Source organism: Coregonus lavaretus (genome assembly GCF_964263955.1).
Source record: "Coregonus lavaretus genome assembly, chromosome: 2".
In the NCBI taxonomy this organism is placed as follows: Eukaryota; Metazoa; Chordata; class Actinopteri; order Salmoniformes; family Salmonidae; genus Coregonus; species Coregonus lavaretus.
Window position 1 is genome coordinate 70,562,115 of NC_139989.1, and position 18,618 is coordinate 70,580,732.

The 18,618-nt window shown below is 45.8% G+C and overlaps 1 pseudogene across 1 annotated transcript; it reads right to left on the bottom strand.

Moving 5' to 3' along the window:
• Positions 1 to 814: 814 nt before the first annotated feature.
• LOC311104217 (nuclear distribution protein nudE homolog 1-A-like) lies at positions 815 to 16,649 on the bottom strand (annotated as a pseudogene). The gene is made up of 9 exons (XR_014615235.1): positions 16,520 to 16,649; positions 15,444 to 15,647; positions 15,152 to 15,305; positions 7,612 to 7,760; positions 7,223 to 7,359; positions 2,855 to 3,110; positions 2,665 to 2,750; positions 1,480 to 1,631; positions 815 to 883 (listed from the first exon to the last, which is right to left on the bottom strand). The product of XR_014615235.1 is annotated as a nuclear distribution protein nudE homolog 1-A-like (transcript).
• Between the last annotated feature and the right edge of the window lie 1,969 nt (positions 16,650 to 18,618).

Below are 18,618 nucleotides of genomic sequence, written 5' to 3' on the forward strand. Positions count from 1 at the left end.
TATTTTGGGAAAGTTACTGGAATTTTGCAACCCTACTCCTGACCCTCTCCTCCTTCCACTTCCTCTCCTTAACCAGTAGGTGTCACTGTTCAGTCAGTTACAGTATTATCGTTATTATTCTTCAAAGATTAGCAGACAAAACAAGGGGTTGTATTCATGTGAAGTAAAATAAAACATTTGAAATATAAATCATCATTATTGTGTGGATAACCTTCCATTCCAGTAACAACACTTTTTCCTCCATAAACATCAAAAGGAACAGAAACGTCCAAAACAGAACACAGCAAATATAACAAAACAACACGTGGTTAAAGTTCCAAATGGCACCCTATTCCCAACATAGTGCACTACTTTTGACCAGATATGGGTCCGCTACAGGTTAGTTCCAACAGGAAGTGCCCGTGCCATAAGCCCCGCTCCTAGGAGCCTCTCTGTCCTCGATGAGAAACCCGCAGGGCAAAGCATCCTGGGTAAAGCGTAGAGGGAAGGAGTACCGTTGATCCGTGACGTCATCAAAGCACCTCAACGACGCTCTAGAACAGTTGATATCAACACTGACGTTCTATGACGATCCATTGCATTAGATGGCGAGGTTCTGTCTCAATGACATTCTAGAACAGTTCTAGAACTCTAGACTCACTTCAGTGATGTCCAATGATCTGGTCCATTCCATTCCACCAGAGTGAGAGAGCTGTATGCTAGTACATTAAACCCCATTGGAAGCTGAAAGCTGTGATACAAGCCTGGTGGCCAAGGGAGACTGTGCTGGGCAGGGACACATTCATTAGTGCACGCTGTAGCTAACCGGAGGTGGGGGGGGGGGGGGGGGGGGGTTCACAGAATAATTTTGGGTCCTGGTCCGAAGTCTAGTCTCTTCACCATGCTGTAACACACAACAGAAACAGATTACTTAAACAGCACACTACGACCGACAGAATGTTTCAGACTTCAACTCAGACTATTCTCAGCCATTTTGTTAGGACTCCATCCTAGGTTAATTTCAGACTTTCATACCCCAATGGGCCTTGTTGTTCGGTTCTTGGGTTTGACTTCTGTTAGGATAAGGATCATCATCACTAATTAATATAATGTAGACGACTAATCAGCTTTATATTTATTTATTAAATTGTAAGCTATGACACCACGACTAACATAATTTGTTTTATGTATTCAGTGTCCATTTCGTTCTCTGATGGGCTTTCTTGTGATGGGCTGTTGGGTTCCAGTTGAGTGTAATAAAAACTACATGGATCAATATCAGCATGTAGATCCCTAACAGTTTAAATGTCTGTTTACATTACTTGATTCAGTTGTAGGTAGGCTATAAAAATGGCTTGTCAAGTCATTACTTCGAGTCCCAAATGGCACCCTATTCAATAGTGCACTACTATTAACCAGGACCTACAGGGAACAGGGTGCCATTTGGGGATGCGAACATTATTGAGCTAGTCGTAGAGCTAGCTATAGTTGACCCCTCACCCTTTCTCGTAGAGTCCGTTGGTGGCGGACGGTGTGTCAGAAGAAGTGCCTCTCTGGATGGGTGGCGCCCCCTGTCCCCCAGAGAGGGTACTGCGACCAGGAGACTGTTCATAGACAAACTCCCTACAGGATGCTAGTTTAGACTCCAGGTTCTGAAACCACAGGCATGGATGCAGGGTTACACACATATAGCAGATACACACACACACACACAGTGGTATGTTATGTGTTTGTGATACGGTGGTCAGAGAGGAATACAGAACAGTGTTGTGATATACATGAATGTGTTGTGATCAGAGAGGAAGACAGAACAGTGTTGTGATATACATGAATGTGTTGTGATCAGAGAGGAAGACAGAACAGTGTTGTGATATACATGAATGTGTTGTGATCTGAGAGGAAGACAGAACAGTGTTGTGATATACATGAATGTGTTGTGATCAGAGAGTCAAATAGAGAGAACAAAACAGTCAGCAGACTTCCTGTTACAGCTATACAACTGACAGGAAACAGATGTTAATCACACACACACACACACACACACACACACACACACACACACACACACACACACAACCCCTGCACTACCTGTATGAGGGAGGTATTAGTGCAGGGGTTCCCAACCTTTTTTCCCCCCCAAGGCCCCCTTTTTTGATGTCACTTGTTTATTGAATAGCCTAGATTAAAGACAGCACCAGCTTGATTTTGGTTTAATTAGGAACATTGTTGTTTTGAAGCTCATTTCCTGCAATTCTACGTAGTTTCATAAAACATAGGTAGGCTATTTAATTATCATAATAATTAATTTAGAAAATAAAGTCTAGACCTGATTTCCCCAAATGTTATTCCGCTACCAATTAAGTTTTATTATAATTATTGATATTAACCCTCAATTTAATTATGCATACTCTTTTACAGAAAGTGATTTGATCAATTGATAGCGACAGTCACATTGTAAAAGATTACTTCCCGAGCAAAGTCCAATTTCTTTGACCCCTCGACTTTAGAAGGTCGTAGCACAGCTTCTGAATGTCACAGAGACAAACCAAAGATATTCCCACGTGCATCAGGGTCACGTCTTCCTCTGGCATTATACCGCTTATTTCTTGTGTAGTTTTGTGTGTGTATGAGTGTTAGAATTAGAAGACCTTTATCACCTCAGACCTTTAATGAATATCATCTTACCCCGACTTTCCTCAGCAGTTCTCCTACGATGTTTTGAGCTGAGATACGTGCCGACGCAGTGAGAGGAGTACCTGATGGGCCGTCACCTGAACACAAAAAATAAAGAGTTTAAAATCTCCTGGTGTGATCCGGGAATTGAATGAGTAGAAACATTTTCCACATGAACACACACACACGGGGGGGTACTCACCTCTGCTGTAAGAGGGTGGGGGGGGGGGTGAAGGGGCTTGCTGAGGAGTGGGGTGGTCTGGAGGGGGTGGAGAGGAGAGCTGAGGAGGAGAGAGCAGGAGGAGGGGAGGAACGGAGGGATGAGGGGGGTCGTGTGAATGAATGGGAGGTAGTGAGGGATGTTTTGTCCTCCGTCTTGTCTGAGAGAGAGTCTTTGGTGACAGTGAAGGACGGTCGTCTTTCCTGCTTCTGTTGGACTGCCAACTCCTGTCTTAGATCTAACACACACACACACACACACACACACACACACACACACACACAGAGTGAGACAGAGACAGACACAGACAGAGAGACACAGAGAGAGACAGAGACAGAGAGACAGAGACAGAGAGAGAGAGAGACAGACAGAGAGAGAAAGCGAGACCGTAAGAAAGCCTGTCCTTTTAAGAGTGACTGATGATGTCATAGCTAGCACTGCTCTGAGTGTTCATTCATTCCCAAGTTCAGCTTGTGGAGAGGAATCTCCGGTTTGTAACATTATTATTTCTAGCTGTTAATCCTTCACTGTGTGTGATGCCAGAGCAGTACAGTATATTGTTTCCTTATGGGTTTCCTGATGAAGTTATTATTTAGTCATATTTTCCTCATTATTATAACATTTATGGCACTCCTTTCTATGCTAGCTAAGTACTGTAACCACTGTTAGACACATTTTGCAGCCAGCCAAGTTGTTGCAGTCATTTTGTATGTCGTTTTTTTATTCAAATCAAATTTTATGTCACATGCGCCGAATACAACAGGTGTAGACCTTACCGTGAAATGCTTACTAACAAGCCCTTAACCAACAATGCAGTTAAGAAAGAAAACCCCCCAAAAATAAGAAATAAAAGTAACAAATAATTAAAGAGCAGCAGTAAAATAACAACAGTAAAATAACAATAGCGAGGCTATATACAGGGGGTACCGGCACAGAGTCAATTTGCATAATAAACAGAGAATAGCAGCAGTGTAAAGGGGGGGGGGGGGCAATTAAAATAGTCTGGGTAGCCATTAGATTGGATGTTCAGGAGTCTTATGGCTTGTGGGTAGAAGCTGTTTAGAAGCCTCTTGGACCTACACTTGGCGCTCCTGTACCGCTTGCCGTGCGGTAGCAGAGAGAACAGTCTATGACTAGGGTGGCGGCTGGAGTCATTGACAATTTTTAGGGCCTTCCTCTGACACCGCCTGGTATAGAGGTCCTAGATGGCAGGAAGCTTGGCCCCAGTGATATACTGGGCCGTACGCACTACCCTCTGTAGTGCTTTGCGGTCGGAGGCCGAGCAGTTGCCATACCAGGCAGTGATGCAACCAGTCAGGATGCTCTCGATGGTGCAGATGTAGAACCTTTTGAGGATCTGAGGACCCATGCCAAATCTTTTCAGGTGGAATAGGTTTTGTCGTGCCCTCTTCACGACTGTCTTGGTGTGCTTGGACCACGTTAGTTTGTTGGTGATGTGGACACCAAGGAACTTGAAGCTCTCAACCTGCTCCACGATGAGAATGGGGGCGTGCTCTTCTTTTTCCTGTAGTCCACAAATCATCTCCTTTGTCTTGATCACGTTGAGGGAGAGGTTGTTGTCCTAGCACCACCTTGCCAGGTCTCTGACCTCCTCCCTATAGGCTGTCTCATCATTGTCGGTGATCAGGCCTACCACTGTTGTGTCATCTGCAAAATTAAATGATGGTGTTGGAGTCGTGCCTGGCCATGCAGTAATGAGTGAACAGGGAGTACAGGAGGGGACTGAGCACGCACCCCTGAGGGGCCCCCGTGTTGAGGATCAGCGTGGCAGATGTGTTGTTACCTACCCTTACCACCTGGATCTGGAAGTCCAGGATCCAGTTGCAGAGGGAGGTATTTAGTCCCAGGGTCCTTAGCTTGGTGATGAGCTTTGAGGGCACTATGGTGTTGAACGCTGAGCTGTAGTAAATGAATAGCATTCTCACATAGGTGTTCCTTTTGTCCAGGTGTGAAAGGGCAGTGTGGAGTGCAATAGAGATTGCATCATCTGTGGATCTGTTGAGGCGATATGCAAATTGGAGTGGGTCTAGGGTTTCTGGGATAATGGTGTTGATGTGAGCCATGACCAGCCTTTCAAAGCACTTCATGGCTACAGACGTGAGCGCTACGGGTCGGTAGTAGGCAGGTTACCTTAGTGTTCTTGGGCACAGGGACTATGGTGGTCTGCTTGAAACATGTTGGTATTACAGACTCAGTCAGGGACAGGTTGAAAATGTCAGTGAAGACACTTGCCAGCTGGTCAGCGCATGCTCGGAGTACACGTCCTGATAATCCGTCTGGCCCTGCGGTCTTGTGAATGTTGACCTGTTTAAAAGGTCTTACTCATATCGGCTACGGAGAGCGTGATCACACAGTCGTCCGGAAAAGCTGATGCTCTCATGCATCTTTCAGTGTTACTTGCCTCGAAGCGAGCATAGAAGTAATTTAGCTCGTCTGGTAGGCTCGTGTCACTGGGCAGCTCGCGGCTGTGCTTCCCTTTGTAGTCTGTAATAGTTTGCAAGCCCTGCCACATCCGACGAGCGTCGGAGCCGGTGTAGTACAATTACATCTTAGTCCTGTATTGACGCTTTGCCTGTTTGATGGTTCGTTGGAGGGCATAGCGGGATTTCTTATAAGCTTCCGGGTTAGAGTCCCGCTCCTTGAAAGCAGCAGTTCTACCCTTTAGCTCAGTGCAGATGTTGCCTGTAATCCATGGCTTCTGGTTGGGGTATGTACGTACAGTTACTGTGGGGACGACGTCATCGATGCACTTATTGATGAAGCCAGTGACTAATGTGGTGTACTCCTCAATGCCATCGGAAGAATCCCGGAACATATTCCAGTCTGTGCTAGCAAAACAGTCCTGTAGCTTAGCATCTGCTTCATCTGACCACTTTTTTATTGACCGAGTTACTGGTGCTTCCTGCTTTGGTTTTTGCTTGTAAGCAGGAATCAGGAGGATATAATTATGGTCAGATTTGCCAAATGGAGGGTCGAGAGAGAGCTTTGTACGCGTCTCTGTGTGTGGAGTGAAGGTGATCTAGAGTTTTTTTCCCTCTGGTTGCACAATTAACATGCTGGTAGAAAATTAGGTAGAACAGATTTAAGTTTCCCTGCAATAAAGTCCCCGGCCACTAGGAGTGCCACCTCTAGATTAGCGTTTTCCTGTTTGCTTATGGCCGTATACAGCTCATTGAGTGCGGTCTTAGTGCCAGCATCGGTTTGTGGTGGTAAATAGACAGCTACGAAGAATATAGACGAAAACTCTCTTGGTAGATAGTGTGGTCTACAGCTTATCATGAGATACTCTACCTCAGGCGAACAAAACCTTGAGACTTCCTTAGATATCGTGCACCAGCTGTTGTTTACAAATATACATAGACCACCACCCCTTGTCTTACCAGAGGCTGCTGTTCTATCCTGCCGATACAGTGTATAACCCGCCAGCTGTATGTTATTCATGTCGTCGTATTGTTACAACAGAAGACAACTTTATCTGGTTTATTATTGCTAATTAATATGTCCCTTATCATAACCTGTCAACACATAATATTGATACCATTAGATTTCATGTTTATCATTTCAGACCACAGTTTATGGACACACAACATTGGCTAATTACAGCTTAACAATGGCACAGAAGTGTGAACTTTGTTAAACCTGCAAGCAAGATTAAAGAGCAGTAAACTGAGGAACAGTCCATCTTCTGTGCTCTCTAACCAGAGCACAATCTCCATATATTTTCCTACTCACACCAGCAATAAATAGAGGTTTCAACCTCTTCAACAGAGAGAGAGGGGAGAGAGGGGACAGAGAGGGTCGACAAACAGTAGATAGCCAGAGACAAACAGGAGAACATCACATCAAGCCCACGCAACACACACACACACACGACAGACACAGGACCGCCAGTTAACCAGAACCACAGGACCGCCAGTTAACCAGAACCACAGGCCCGCCAGTTAACCAGAACCACAGGACCGCCAGTTAACCAGAACCACAGGACCGCCAGTTAACCAGAACCAAAGGACCGCCAGTTAACCAGAACCACAGGACCGCCAGTTAACCAGAACCACCAGTTAACCAGAACCACAGGACCGCCAGTTAACCAGAACCACAGGACCGCCAGTTAACCAGAACCACAGGACCGCCAGTTAACCAGAACCACAGGACCGCCAGTTAACCAGAACCGCCAGTTAACCAGAACAACAGGACTGCCAGTTAACCAGGACCACAGGACCGCCAGTTAACCAGAACAACAGAGCCCTTCATTCATAACACCACACACAATCAAACACTGTCCCAGCCTGATGTCTCAGCCTGCAGCACAAGACCCACACCGAGACACACCTCTGGCTTCATCCTTCAGTCTCTGAACTGACTCCAGTAGGCTCTCCTTCTCATCCAGCTCACTCTCCAGGAAGGCATTCCTCTCTATCACATGGTTCATCCTCTGATCAAAGTCCTCCAGAGACATGATGGTAGCCCTGATGGAGTGAGGAGAGAGGAGGAGAGAGGAGGAGGGAGAAAGAGGAGGAGGGAGAAAGAGGAATAGGTAGAGTTAGGTCATGTTAGGATACATCATTAAGAACCATTCTCTATTCTTCATGTAAGAATCATGCCAGTGAGATGGTCCAGGAGCACAGAGACAAACAGAGAGGAGCTTATGATGTAGGGGTCTCTCCAGGTCATCATTAGTCTGCTCCAGTTACACCCCTACAACCCCTCTCCTCTCCTACCTCTTGGCTCTCTCCAGGTCATCATTAGCCTGCTCCAGCTCTCTGATGTATTTATGGAGCTGGTCTCTGATGGCCGTGGTCTCAGCCAGGTCTCCTTCCAGAGTAGAGATCTGACGGTATGCTTCCGAGTGCTGCGTTTCATACTTCTCCTGGAGGGGATAGGGGGGAGAAGTGGTCAACAGTAGTACACTAAACTCCTCTAGTACCCCCAAACAGTGTTTCTCAACTCCTCCAGTACCCCAAACAGTGTTTCTCAACTCCTCCAGGACCCCAAACAGTGTTTCAACTCCTCCAGTACTCCCAACAGCACACATTTGTTATATAGCCCCGGACAAACTCACCTGATTCAACTTGTCAACTAAATCATCAAGCCCTCAATGAGTAGAATCAGGTGAGTTTGTCCGGGGCTACAATATAAATGTATGCTGTTGGGGCACTGGAGGACTGGAGTTGAGAAACACTGTTGGGGTACTGGAGGACTGGAGTTGAGAAACACTGTTGGGGTACTGGAGGACTGGAGTTGAGAAACACTGTTGGAGGTACTGGAGGACTGGAGTTGGTCTAAGGCACTGCATCGCAGTGCTAGCTGTGCCACTAGAGATCCTGGTTCGAATCCAGGCTCTGTCGTAGCCGGCCGCGACCGGGAGACCCCATGGGGCGGCGCACAATTGGCCCAGCGTCGTCCAGGGTAGGGGAGGGAATGGCCGGCAGGGATGTAGCTCAGTTGGTAGAGCATGGCGTTTGCAACGCCAGGGTTGTGGGTTCGATTCCCACGGGGGGCCAGTATGAAAACAAAAAAAAAGATGTATGCACTCACTCTGGATAAAAATGTAAATGTAAATATAGTACACTTTCCTATAGTATAGGAAATAGAGCGCCTCAGAGTGCTACGTCTCAAACTTCTACCAGGGGATAGGGGGAGACACAGGAGTCAACATCTATACTATCTAGTACACTACTTTTGAACAGGGCCCTATGTCTGTGACTCATACTTCTCCTGTAGAGGACAGAACACAGGAGTCAACTGTATGAGTTATTGATGGTAACAGCAGGGTTATGTAACAACAGGGTGATGGTAGTGTAGAACAGGGTTATGTAACAACAGGGTGATGGTTACAGGGTGATGGTAGTGCACAACAACAGGGTGATGCTAGTGTAGAACAACAGGGTGATGCTAGTGTAGAACAACAGGGTGATGCTAGTGTAGAACAACAGGGTGATGCTAGTGTAGAACAACAGGGTCATGCTAGTGTAGAACAACAGGGTCATGCTAGTGTAGAACAACAGGGTCATGCTAGTGTAGAACAACAGGGTCATGCTAGTGTAGAACAACAGGGTCATGCTAGTGTAGAACAACAGGGTCATGCTAGTGTAGAACAACAGGGTGCTTCTGCATTGCTTGCTGTTTGGGGTTTTAGGCTGGGTTTCTGTATAGCACTTTGTGACATCTGCTGATGTAAAAAGGTCTTTATAAATAAATGTGATTGACTGTATAAATCCAGCAGACGGTTAATTAGGCCATATTCATCAACAAAACACAGCATTTCTCTTCAGTTGCACAGGGTATATGAAATATACAGTTAAGTGTTCCCAGCAAAGATAGCTAGCAGGCAGCAGTTCAGCCTTGACCTGACAGTTTGTTAGGGAAATGACCTGATGACAAGACTAGCTCACTTAACGGTCTGCTCCATCTCAATTATCTCTGCATGCAAATACTCATGTTAACCAGTAGCCATGTCAGTCTAATGGGCCTGCAGAGTCAAATCCTTGCTTCCTCCATCCTTATTTCCTCAATTCCTCTCAAAGCTCATTGGAGGAGGGGATCCGAGGTCCCTCCCTCAGACCTCCTCCTCTAATGAGCTTTGAGAGGAATTGAGGAAACAAGAATTTGACAACTAGTAACTTTTTCAGACACAGCTTAGGTTTGGTAATAGATATAGACAGCTTTTGTAACTTTGTCTGACTCAACTGTTGGCAACGTGTCACAGGAAGTACATCCATCAGGAAGTGAGTGTCAGACATCGTCAGCGGTTCCAAAGTGACATCACCTCAAGCACAGCCAGGCATGCACAAACCACATTTCCATCCAGTTGTGAGTAAAGTCATGACAGAAAGAGGAAGTGATGGAAAGAGGAAGTTTCAGTAACAAAATGTAAATGCCGACATAATTTGTTAGTTCGACATGGTGGGATCTTTTTGTGTCTGTAAAATTTATTAATTCGGTACATGAAAACTTAAGTCGAAAAAGTACATTTTGTGTGCACTACGTCATCACGCGTTTATTTTTATCCACAGCAAGTCCATTTGGTGGAAACACACCACTGGTGGGAAAATTCGCATATTTGAACAGGGTGATGGTAGTGTACATATTTCATATGCAGATTTTAGAATATTAGCATGAAAATCTGTCGCCAATTGGATGGAAACCTAGCTACTGACAGTCACTCAATTAACCCATGTCAGCAAAAAAATTATTAGATTGTAAGTTAGTCTAGCGACCAGCTGTCGAAACTTGTAGTAATCATGGTCGAATTACTGACCGGGGGGCCCCCATTGATTTTGTTAAGTCACTCACTCAGATATCATATGAAAAACTGCTAACATTTCTCTCCACCCTATGGCAAAATGTATAGCATTGCAAGAAATTAGCTGAAAAACGACTAAATTGTTCTCTCTGCCTCCTGGCAAAAATGAGTAGAATTACATGAAATGAGTTATAAAATTGCTAAATCTTCTCTCTGCCCGGTAGGTCTGGAGAGCTCTCCTCTTGCGATGAATACAGTCGCTCAGTCATCACACACACACACACAGACACTACTGTCCCACGGAGAGCCCTTTAGACCAGCAGCACCCTATTCTAACCCGCCCTATTCTCCTCAGGGATAGCAGGCTCATAACCACTGGCCCAAACTGGCAGCCGGCTGATAGGAAAATACCCATTCAAATACAACTGCAGGCTTCCCATCAGACAGACCTGGGCCACGTTTAGTAGCCAAACGTTGTCGAACGTTGCAGATGGAGATGCCACAAACCTCTCCTCTGGGACTCCGAGACATTTCACAATTTTGTTATAACCCTGAACTACGACCTGATTCATGTAGTCAAGGGCTTGAAGATTCCATGGTTGCCATGGAGCCTAGTGGCAGCCTTGTTAGTTTACTCCTGCAAATGTATACTTAATAAATTAATAAAACGTGTTTATGTGCATTGTTTTTATTAACTTTGATTTATTGATAGCTAATCAAGTATTGAACACATATCTATTTATTTTTTACCAACAAAATTAAGTTAGTTAACATTTCTGACAACTTCTCCAATCAACTAGCTATTTGTTTGGATATGAAAAGCAGCCCAAATTTTCATAGACCCTCATATCATCCTCATCTTCTCCCATCGCCTGACCAAAGGCTGGATCAAAGATTCAGAAATGGCAGCAACCCTCATTCACAACACAGAAAGATTCCTCAGAAGTTTTGAAAGGATTAAACCACCCTGTTGTGAGGAGCTCAAGAACAGCTTTATTCAATATGGGATCCTACGGAAAACATGCAGCTGGCGAGGACAACGCGGGAGTAGGAGACTATTAAACAAACTAAAGTATTTTGTGTGCACTCCCAATGAGAGCAGTACAACATGCCCACCGGGGTTGGATGATAAAAGACACTGGCCAGGTTTGCTGGCTGCTCCTCAGGCAGTTGGAAACACAGCGAGAACTATGCACACAAAGCAAATCGGAAAACGGAGTGGATTTCAGTGCCCTGAGACCTCTGATACTTGATTTAGTGCCCTCTACAGAGACTTGATGCAACTCCTATTTAATCTACAGCTCTCTTGCCTATCAGCATGGAACTATTTCATGCCCAGCCTATCAGCATGGAACTATTTCATGCCCAGCCTATCAGCATGGAACTATTTCATGCCCAGCCTATCAGCATGGAACTATTTCATGCCCAGCCTATCAGCATGGAACTATTTCATGCCCAGCCTATCAGCAAGGAACTATTTCATGCCCAGCCTATCAGCAAGGAACTATTTCATGCCCAGCCTATCAGCATGGAACTATTTCATGCCCAGCCTATCAGCATGGAACTATTTCATGCCCAGCCTATCAGCATGGAACTATTTCATGCCCAGCCTATCAGCAAGGAACTATTTCATGCCCAGCCTATCAGCATGGAACTATTTCATGCCCAGCCTATCAGCATGGAACTATTTCATGCCCAGCCTATCAGCATGGAACTATTTCATGCCCAGCCTATCAGCAAGGAACTATTTCATGCCCAGCCTATCAGCAAGGAACTATTTCATGCCCAGCCTATCAGCATGGAACTATTTCATGCCCAGCCTATCAGCATGGAACTATTTCATGCCCAGCCTATCAGCATGGAACTATTTCATGCCCAGCCTATCAGCAAGGAACTATTTCATGCCCAGCCTATCAGCATGGAACTATTTCATGCCCAGCCTATCAGCATGGAACTATTTCATGCCCAGCCTATCAGCAAGGAACTATTTCATGCCCAGCCTATCAGCAAGGAACTATTTCATGCCCAGTCTCTCACTAATAAATCCCTCCTGCTGCCCAAACACATAGTGGACAAAAAGCTTGACATCCTGTGTCTAACTGAAACCTGGCATCAGCCTGGGGTCTACTTAGCCCTAAATGAAGCCTGCCCACCTGGTTACAGGTACATGGAAAAAGCCTGCAGCACTGGCCGCAGCGGTGGCTTAGCCATCATACACCAAGCTGAACTCCCTCCTGCCCCTGCCTGAACTGTGCTATTTTGAATGTCTCGCCGTAAAATCACCTGCACGCCCCCATAAAAACATGGGATGTCACATTCACTAACTCAGCTCCCTGGTTTACTCCAGAACTGAAAAACACAAAATCCACTGGACGCATCCTGATCTCAGAAACTTGGGGCTCACCATCCACAAACTGGCCTTTCAAGAGCACCAAATGGCCTATTCCAAGGCCCTGAAAGAGGCACGGTCGACATTCTACTTCAACCTCATCAATACAAATCCTGGAAACACCTGTTTTCCACAATAAACCAACTTTTGAAACCCCCAGTCCCAGATCGAGACAACGGACGAGCAGTGTAACAGCTTCATTAACTTTTTTTTAACAGTAAGGTCAGCAACATTACATTTACATTTTAGTCATTTAGCAGACGCTCTTATCCAGAGCGACTTACAGTTAGTGAATACATATTTTTTTTATACTGGCCCCCCGTGGGAATCGAACCCACAACCCTGGCGTTGCAAACGCCATGCTCTATCAACTGAGCTACATCCCTGCCGGCCATTCCCTCCCCTACCCTGGACAACACTGGGCCAATTGTGCGCCGCCCATGAGTCTCCCGGTCGCGGCCGGCTGCGACAGAGCCTGGATTCGAACCAGGATCTCTAGTGGCACAGTTAGCACTGCGATGCAGTGCCTTAGACCACTGCGCCACATCAGATCTCTCATCTAAAGATCTACTACTCTGTCTTCTGCCGCCCTCGACCCTCCACCTCAGCCTTTCTACTGCTTCCATGAAGTCACCCAGGAAGGTATTGAGAAAGCTACCTCCTCCTGTACCTTGGATTCTATTCCAACAGCCCTGTTCAAAACATGCATCCCTGCACTCAGCCCCCTGATAACCCAGATTGGAGGGAGTGGATAACAATCTGGCAGTGTCTCACCTGCATTTAAGACCGCTGTCATCAGCCCCCCTTCTGAAGAAGCCCACCCTGGACCCAGAAGTGCTTGCCAAATACAGGCCAATATCCAACCTCCCCTACCTTTCCAAGGTGTTGGAAAAATTGGTTGCTGTACAGCTCCAGGACCATCTCAATGAGAACAACCCATTCGAGAAGTTCCAGTCATGTTTCCGGCCGGCCCACAGCACTGAAACAGCCCTACTCAGGGTCACCAACAACCTGCTGATGGCGGCTGATGTAAACTCCCCGTCTCTGGATCCTCCTGGACTTGAGCACAGCTTTTGACACTGTCGACCACCCCATCTTCCTGGAACACCTCCGGGACAGCATCGGACTGTCTGGACCCAATCTGAGCTGGTTCCACTCCTACCTCTCAGACAGGACTGAGTATGTGTCGCTAGGTGGGTCCAGGTCCCGGACTCACCACGTCACCTGCGGTGTCCCACAAGGATCTGTTCTTGGACCGATTCTGCTCGTCCAGTACATGCTCCCCTCCGGCATGGAATCTTCTTCCACTGCTATGCTGATGACAACCAGCTGTAGCTAAAAACAGCCCAAAGTATCTCTGATGCATGTGCCCGTCTGAACACCTGCCTTACGGAGATAAGGGCATGAATGAAGCAAAACTTCCTTCAACTGAACAGCAGCAAAACCGAGGGCCTACTTGTTGGGACCCCCCACCAGGTCCAGCACGCACCAATAACACACCTCACCAATGCGGGACAGAACATCCCTCTCTCCCCCTCAGTTTCCAATCTGGGTGTAAAGCTCGATTCCTCCCTGACCTTTGCCACATCAAACAAAAGTGTAAAGCGTCATTCTATCACCTCGAGAACGTCGCCAAACTCAGTCCTACCCTCACTCAGTCTGATGCAGAGAAGCTCGACCATGCCTTTATCTCCTCAAGGCTGGACTACTGCAACACACTCTTCACCTGGATCCCTGGCAGGAGTCTTCATAAGAACTACAACACTCTTCATCAGGATCCCTGGCAGGAGTCTTCATAAGAACTACAACACTCTTCATCAGGATCCCTGGCAGGAGACTCCAGAACTACAACACTCTTCATCAGGATCCCTGGCAGGAGTCTCCATAACTACAACACTCTTCATCAGGATCCCTGGCAGGAGACTCCATAAGCTCCAGTACATCCAGAACAACGCTGCCAGGGTCCTGGTGAGAGTGAGGAAGCACCATCACATCACCCCCATCCTGGCATCTCTGCACTGGCATCCCGTCTCATTCCAGATTGAATTCAAAACCCTCCTACTGACTTCCCAGTGTATTCATGGCAATACCCCTCCTTATCTCAAAGAACTGCTCTCCCTCCATAACCCCACCCGCACCCTCAGGTCAAGCGATAGCCTGCTCTTCCACGCCCCAAGGACGAAGCTCAGTCCCTTGGGGGAAATCGGGCTGTCAGCTCGACCGCCCCCAGCCTCTGGAATGCCCTCCCGGACCACCTGAAGGCACCACAGACTCTGGGCTCCTTTAAAAACAGGCCTAAAGACCTTTGTCTTTACGAAGGCTTTCTGTTAATATCTGTGCTCTTTGGTGTCCTTGTCCCTTGTAGCGTCAGCTGGGTTCTTGGTGTCAGTTGTCGTGTCATTTTATTTCTATTTCATTTCGATTTTATGCACTTAAAATATTATTCTGTATAATGAAAAGAGCTTTACAAATGTAATACATTATTATTATTATAATTAAGGGCTTGATGATAAGTTGAACCAGGTGTGCTAGTTCTGGAATAGTTCAAATAGATGGAACGGCTGGTTCCAACCGAGTAGAGGTTGGAAAAACACTTCTCTAGACTAGTCAAGTCAACGGTTCATACCTTGTAGTTCTCCAGTTCCATGTGTAGCCTGTTGTTCTGTGTGAGGAGTTCTTGGTTCCGTGTCTCACACTGCTTGAGTTCCATCTCCAGTTCCACCTCGTAGTCACGACTCATCTGTTGGAACTCCTGCAGCTCCTCCTGCGCCTCCTCAGACCTGGGAGAGGTTAGGGGTCAAGATGGTGGTCGTGGAGTAACAGAGGACACCACGGTTTAAGCAGATACCTGTGGGTACCTCTGCTGGGGCCTGGCAGACTGCTCCTTCTTTTGTGTGTGTGTGTGCGTGTGTGTGTACCTCTGTTGGTGCTTGGCCACCTGTTCCTTCCAGTAGTCCACCTCCTCCTCCAGTGAAACAAACTTAAGGGGCTCTGGTTCTCCCATCTCTGCCCACACTACTGGACACTCTTCTCTCACCAATCTTCTCTTCGACCTACTGAGGTTCTCCTCTTCTCACACCGATCTCTTCTCTCCCTCTCTTACAGTTCTCCTCTCACTGAGTCTATGGGAGGCAGTAAATAGAAGGCGAGAGTCAGTAAATGGAAGGAAGGAAGGAAGGAAAGAGTCTGTAAATACAAGGCGAGCGTCAGTAAATACAAGGCGAGCGTCAGTAAATACAAGGCGAGCGTCAGTAAACTTAGATGATAAACAGTGTTGATACTTTTTCTTCCAAAAGAGAGAAAGAGTTCTCTATTCAGCATTTCCAAATGAACCATGTGCTTCAGGCAAGAAAGGACAGCAGAAAGGGGTTACAGGAGTTTAGTGCGAACTGCAACGACATGAGTGAGCCATCATCTAGCTAGCTAAGGAGTGCACTGCCAGTGTCAACTGACGACAATAGGCTGGCTGTCAAACTTTAGCAACCCAAAGAAGAGTATGATGCCAGGCTTAATGAACATGAATAGATCATGTTTATTCAAACAAAGCAAATAGACCAATTTGATATATGACTTGATTACTTTTGTAGCTATTGCCATTCTACTCATAACCAAAGTCTTAAACAATATCTGGAACTTGTACGTACAAGTATTTGTTAACTGATGTTTGTCAAACAAGGCAGCAAACAAGAGAACACAGAACACAAAAAGGGAAGTGTATTCTCGCCTTCACAACAGTGACAAGCAGTGTCAGCTGGCTTACGTAAACTTGCTTGCAATATGTAGTCTCTGGTCAAAATAAGTAGCTATGCTATGGCATTTATTTTCTGTCAATTTTACAATAACGCAACCCAAGTCAGAATGTACAAAATGCAGTTACCAATGTATACGTGCGGACACCGTAATTTGCCTATACATCGATCTAACGGATGAATTTGTCACAAATTAACGTTAGCATCGCGATTTAAATCCCCTTAAATTGACTGCTGATACTAACCTACCTAGCGTAGCTTGCGGTGGCTAGCAGCCGGTGCTCCAGTGCCGAAAGATGACGGTTACTTTATAACCGAGCTACAAAACGGAACAAAAGTATCCAGCAAATTTTGTTACATAGATCATTCCTTGGCCGAAAGTAGTAACAAAATTGCCACATAGAACAATGCGAAGGCTGCATATCTCATTTGTCCATAGAAGACTCACCGCTAATACGCCAACCCCCGCGATCGCTTAACCGCTCACCATTGGTCGGTTATACTGTCAATCAAGTGTTGAGGGTGATGAATGGCCAATCGCGTTCATGATTTGCCTACGAGGTGCCGGTTAAATCAAATGTGCTTTCAAGCAGAGAGGAAGAGGCGAAGCGAGAGGTTTTACCCCGCCCCAAATCTGTCCACGAAAATGTTTGTATGGAGGTCAATGAGTGTCGAATTTGGTCAACAAAAAATGTAATTGCTACTTGAGGCTTATTTGATCTAATAAAGTTTTGTAATGGTTAGGTTGTTACAAATGCACTGGTATAAGTGGACGCACGTGGCATTTTGGCAACTTTGAAAAACCCCACTTTATATCAAGTGGTGTAGTGCTATTTTTTTAGGAGAGGAAGCGAAAAAAATATGTAAATGACGTCATCATTTCCTCAATCAAACTTTGTACCGACAGGTGTAGCCTTATGCAAAGCCTATCATTACAAGACTGTCCAACCTTGTTCCTGGAGAGCTGCCTTCCTGTATGATTTCACTGCAACCCCAGTTTTAACTAACCTGATTAATCTTATAAACTAGTTAATTATTAGAATACTTTAAAGTACTACTTAATAGGGGCGGTATGTTCATTAGGGCGATATGGGCGACGCACTGCCAAACGGGAAAAGGAAGGGATTTTTTTTCTAATCAATTATATCACGGCAACAGTAGTTATCAGTGTTCTAATCTAGACGTCTGATCTGCCACTAAATGTCCAATCAGGCTAAAGTCGTGCTTCAAATGGCCCCGCCCCTTTTGGGGCGATTTCAGTCAGGTTGAAAATCGCCCCAGAAGTCTGTCATAGCCTCTCATGTAAAATCTAGTTTTTTCAAATATCAGAGCTTTCAATACAATCTCTATGGGTTTCTGAGGGCTTGCACTTACGCGCTTTCGTCATACGTAACATAACCATGAACGTAACTAAGAAAAGAGCGGGTAGCAGCGTCAATCAATTCACGTACTACTATCAAAAGATGGCTAGCGTTCAGTGCAACTCGATTGTCTCTTTGAAAGAAGTTCACATCAAAGACCATTCAAAACGAGCTACTGGAGTGTATGCTAGCGGTCATGAGGGAACATATTGTGGAGGAGGTGAAGTCGGCGAACTTCGTAGCTATCCAAGCTGACGAGACCACGGACGTTTCTACACAGACACAGCTGGTGCTTGTGCTGAGGTACATAGATAGCAACCACAAAGTGCAGGAGCGCTTTTTGAGTTCCTTCCCATCTCGGAATCAACCTCAGTCTCAATCGCCAGTGTGCTTTTGGAGAGACTGAACGGTCTTTTTGCCGACGACGAGAAAGTCAAACTGTGGTGCACTGGCACTGTACCAGGTTCTCATGAGCTACAACCTCCAGGAGACGTTCTCTGAGACTGTGACTCTGTTGAACATCCTCATAACTACTCCCATGACAACAGCTGAAGCTGAGAGATGTTTCTCAACTTTGACACGAGTTAAGACATTCCTGCGAAATTCAATGGGCCAGGAACGTCTGAATGCACTGGCCATGCTTTCCATGGAGAGGGAACTAGTCCTCAGCATGCCTGATTTCAATGAGAAAGTCATTGACCGCTTTGCTGCATTGAAAGAGAGAAGAGAACAGTTTCAGTACAAGTAATGTAGCCTCTCTCTCTCTTTGTCCCTCCCTGTCTGTCTCTTTAACACACACACGCCCAAATCAGTTCACAGTTGATGTTGTTTAACATAGTTATTTTTCATTTAAAAAAAAGTAAAAAAATAAAATAATCTGTTCATGTTCATTTTTACAAATCTATACAATTGGCCAGAATATGGTTGTTCATATTTACAAATCTATACAATTGGCCAGAATATGGTTGTTCATTTTTACAAAG